At 39.2% G+C, this 4,529-nt stretch overlaps 1 long non-coding RNA gene across 2 annotated transcripts in view; it reads left to right on the top strand.

Moving 5' to 3' along the window:
* The first annotated feature begins 488 nt into the window (after window positions 1-488).
* LOC125617929 overlaps window positions 489-4,529 on the top strand; it is a 26,484-nt gene continuing 22,443 nt past the window's right edge. For both annotated transcript variants that reach the window (XR_007349071.1, XR_007349070.1), the window contains exon 1: window positions 489-612. This is a non-coding gene — a long non-coding RNA (uncharacterized LOC125617929). The remainder of the gene's footprint in view (window positions 613-4,529) is intronic.

Below are 4,529 nucleotides of genomic sequence, written 5' to 3'. Positions count from 1 at the left end.
TCTCAATGAGTTTTCTGTCACCCAGGACACATTCCAAACTTGATGGGTTATTGCTATGGCCTCCCCACTCCATCTCATTCTCTTTCTTTAAAAAACATTGTTTATGAACCAATGGGCTTTGGGGAGCGAAGTGGAGCTGTGTGAGTAGTTAATCCATGATACTGAACCATAAGCTCTTCCTATCTCCTAAGATCCCCTCTTACAAAGGAGTTAGGGGAAATATTGAGGTAGAGGGGAGCTGGTGAGAAAGAAAACTGGATTCTGGTGAGGAAATGTGGGTGTTCCATTCTGCATAGTCGTCTGTTAGCTGGGTGAAGTTGGGGATTCACTTTATAGTTTCTGGTTCTCAGTTTATTTGTTTGTAGAATGATATGGTTTGATGAGATGAACTCTTCCACCTTACCTCCATTACAAATGAGGAAACTGGGACTTACAGAAATGAAATGATTTGCCGATGCTCTAATAAGGCAAATGTAGAACTGAGCCTTGAACCCAGGTCTTCAGAGTTTGCATCATGGCTACACCAAGTGGACTTGAGCAATCCCACCTGGGAGCTGGGGACCTGAGGATGGAAGAGAGGATGCAGCCGTACGGAGTGCCTTTTCCTACTGGGTAAGCCCAAGGGTGTGTGGGGAGGATGCCTGTACACAGGACTGTCTTGGGGGGTCTTTGTCTCTGGGGCCTCATACCCTTGGACCCCTGTTGACAGGGCTGTGTTGAGAGGTCTCCTGTCCCTGTTTCCCTGAGGTGGGGTGGGTGGCTGCTCTCAGCTTGTCCCAGCACCGACAAGACAGCCTGGCAGATGGTGGTTCGGCTGGCTGCACAGTGGTTGGCTTCCCAGCACTGACAAGCTCGGCTGTGCTCATTCTGAAGTGGATCTGACAACATTCCTCTCCTGGCAGCCATGTCTTCTCTCCTCCAGTCTTGTGCAAGCAAATGGCTTTGCAGTAGCTTCCCTCACGTCCTGGTGTAGGCTGAGATAGGAACATTAGTCCTACACATTTGCATACATTTCATGTATTTAAATCTTTTCACAAGCTCTCTCCAGATTTCATTCCCTCCTTCCTTTGCACAGGTTTCCCTTCCAGTTGCATAAACATAATTTATTTGTTTTAGTCAATTTTAGGATTATTAAAAACAAAACAAGCAAAGAAATCATCACTCCTCCAATTTACAAATAAATTTGCAAACAAAATCAAACCAATAAACACATGTATCCTATAAACCCATTGAAAGTGCTTTTTCAGCAAAATCATAACCAGCTGCATTTGTATGCAAGCTTCTGAGATTCTGATTTGTAGCTCTTCATTCTTTTTGTCTCCTATATTCTGACCTTGTTGTTCTTTTTCCCTTCTCCACTTCTGGTTCTGTCTGTTCCCCTGGGTCTTATAGAATTATACAGTCTGTCCAATCTACTTGTGACTCCAGGCCAGTCATTCCCAACTCTAGCTGTACATTAAAATCCCTTGAAAATATAATCTGTTTGTTTGATTCTAGGCATACATGTATTTAAAGGTACCCCAAGTGATTTGTAGATAAAAAAGTGATAAAGCATTTATAAATGGGATCAATCCCTTCCTTTCCCTGTCTAGCTAACCGAAACTTTTCCTCTTCCAGTAATTCTCAGAGAGGAAAGAAAATGTTGCAGAGAGGTGGTTGTTGCCTTTAGAGTCTGGTCTGGCAGTGCTCATCACTGTGTCTGGCAGGGTGGTGGCCTTCTCTATGGGTTTTCATGGCATGTTTAGGGGCACAGGATGAACATAAGGTACAATAAGGTTTTTTGCTTATTCTTTTCTTTCTTTTGTTAAAAACAGATTTATTGAGGTATAAATTACTATACAAAATTCTGAACAGATATAATACATACAATTTGATGAGCTTGGATACACACTGGTTACCACTATCAAGGTAATAGATATATATCCATCACCTCCCAAAACTTCTTTGTGCTGCAAGAACAATAACATGAATTCTACCCTTTTAACAGGTTTTTAAGTGCACAATATAGTGTTGTTAACTACAGGTGCAATGGTGTACAGAAGATCTCTAGAACACATTCATTTACATAATTGAAACTTTATGTACTTATTAAATGTCCCCAGAAGGTCCATATTTTGAAGACTTGGTCCTCAGCTAATGGTGCTATTGGGAGGTGGCGGAGTACTTAGGAGGAGGGGCCTAGTGGAAGGAAGTTAGGCCATTGGGGGTGTGCCTTCAAGATGATACTAGAACCTCAGCTTCTTCCTCTTTCTCTTTGTTTCCCAGCACCATGAGGTGAGCATCTCTGCTTCACCATGTACTTTCCTCCATGATATTCTGCCTCACCTCAGGTGTAAAGTGACAGAGCCAAGTGACCATAGACTGAAACTTCTAAAGCCATGAGCCAAAATAAATCTTTTCTTCTTCTAAGTTGATTATCTCAGGTATCTTATCACAGTGATAGATAGCTAACTAGTGCACCAATTGAACATCAACTCCCATCTCTCTTGCATTTGTAATTCTAAAAACAGAAGATGAAATATGAATAAAATGCAAAAGGGGAAAAGAAGCTCTATTGCAGAAATTTGAGTGGGAAGATTTTGCTTCAGTCATTATACATTTCAGTACATATGGTATCGCTATTTTGAGTTCTTGTGGGCCTTGTTCTTTTAAAAATACTTAGGGACATCCTGGCTATAAAGACATGAGGCATTTTGCACAGGTTGTATGTTTAAGCTCATGGGAAGAGGATCATAAAGTGAATCTTTCATGTCCACCTTATGCTAGGTATTGAGAAAACTCTTTTCTCTTTGCCTAAGCACCTGTGTTGAATTTGGTAGCTGTGGTGTTTGGACTGATTTAGCAGTAATTAATCTCCAGGCTAATTATGAGCTCTGTTGTCATTTTGCTAGATGTAATTAAACTGCATAGCTGGAGAAAGTTTGGAAACTATGGTTTCCAAGAAAACTCTTCCCTGCAACTTGGCAAGGAGCTCAAGAGTGACAACATAATCAGCCAATTAAATATAAGCTGGAAGCCTGATGTCCTTCAGGATGAATTTACAAGAAGAAGACAAATGTATGTTCACAAGAGGCACCTGCTGTTTTACTGCTGTCTTTTTGGAGAGAGTTTGGAGTATTCTAGAGGTTTTCTTCCATTAATCCTTTTGATAGTTTTATTTAAGAGGAGGCAGGACAAGCATTTTAGACCTTTTCAAACAGATAAGATGAATAACATCATCAAGTTTAACTATCTTGTCAAAGGGCATCTTGACCATGAGTTAGAAAGGTTTTAATAATACATTTTCTTCTAAAATATGATACTTAGCTACACAGATTCCTATAATAGCTCTCAAATATATAAGAAAGTTAGACTAGCATGGAGATATGCATAGGTTCTTTGATAAATAAATTATTTAAGTTTTTTTGAGGTCAATGGTCTGCTTCATTTTTTTTTTTTTTTAGCTTCTAGGAAGAAGTTATGGACCCTGTGCCAACCATAAGCTAGTGGAAGGAAACGGTCTCTGGATCACACTGGCCTTGGCTTTGCTCAGCCAAGCTCATCTACTATAGAGTTTCCAAAAGTGTATGCAGGTGTGTATGTACTCCATCAGCCACGTTTAGGAATTCAGGATTATTTGGAGTGATACATGGACTCATATAGGTAGAGTTTTAAAATTATAGGGTATATTTCATAATTACCTTTTATTTATAACAAGACTTTTCTTTCACAATAGTAGAAAAATGGGTCCTTTTGAGAAGAAATTTATTTTATTTAAACTGAAAACTGTATAATATCATCAATTTTTAAATAAATGATGATAAGGTCAATATGTGAGCAGAGCCCATGTCATGAAAATGGCACATGAATGACTAATGTTTGGGAAACAGGAACCTCTATCATTGTTTCCTAGTCTTGTACAGAGGTCTATTTCCTTGATTCATGTGTTAGTCAGCTTTTCATTGCTGAGAGCAAAATACAAAAACAGCTTAGAAGAGAAAAAGTTTATATTAGACTCACAGTTTCAGAATTGTGAGATGCCAAGAAGGGCAACTGTCTGATCCCAGGGGCAGATTTTCTGGAGTCGCATGGCTGAATGGAAGGATCCTTAGAACTTAACAACAGTCCACTGGTCGGTGGAAGTCAGAACTACTCAGACCTTCTTCTACTGAGTTGATTAAACATGGTTTACATTAATATGATAATGGAAATTTATTTATTTAAACAACAGAATTACTATCACATTTTATTTATTTATTTATTTTTTTTTTAAATTTTTTATTGTTGGCTGTTCAAAACATTACATAGTTCTTGATATATCATATTTCACACTTTGATTCAAGTGGGTTATGAGCTCCCATTTTTACCCCATATACAGATTGCAGAATCACATCAGTTACACATCCATTGATTTACATATTGCCATACTAGTGTCTGTTGTGTTCTGCTGCCTTTCCTATCCTCTACTATCCCCCCTCCCCTCCCCTCTTCTCTCTCTCTCCTCCTCTCTCTCCTCTCTCCTTCTCGCTTGTATTATTTTTCCCTTTCCC

Source organism: Marmota marmota, unplaced genomic scaffold (assembly GCF_001458135.2).
Source record: "Marmota marmota marmota unplaced genomic scaffold, marMar, whole genome shotgun sequence".
Taxonomy (NCBI): domain Eukaryota; kingdom Metazoa; phylum Chordata; class Mammalia; order Rodentia; family Sciuridae; genus Marmota; species Marmota marmota.
Note: the sequence above shows the minus strand (reverse complement) of the source record. Positions and strands in the feature narration are given on the sequence as shown.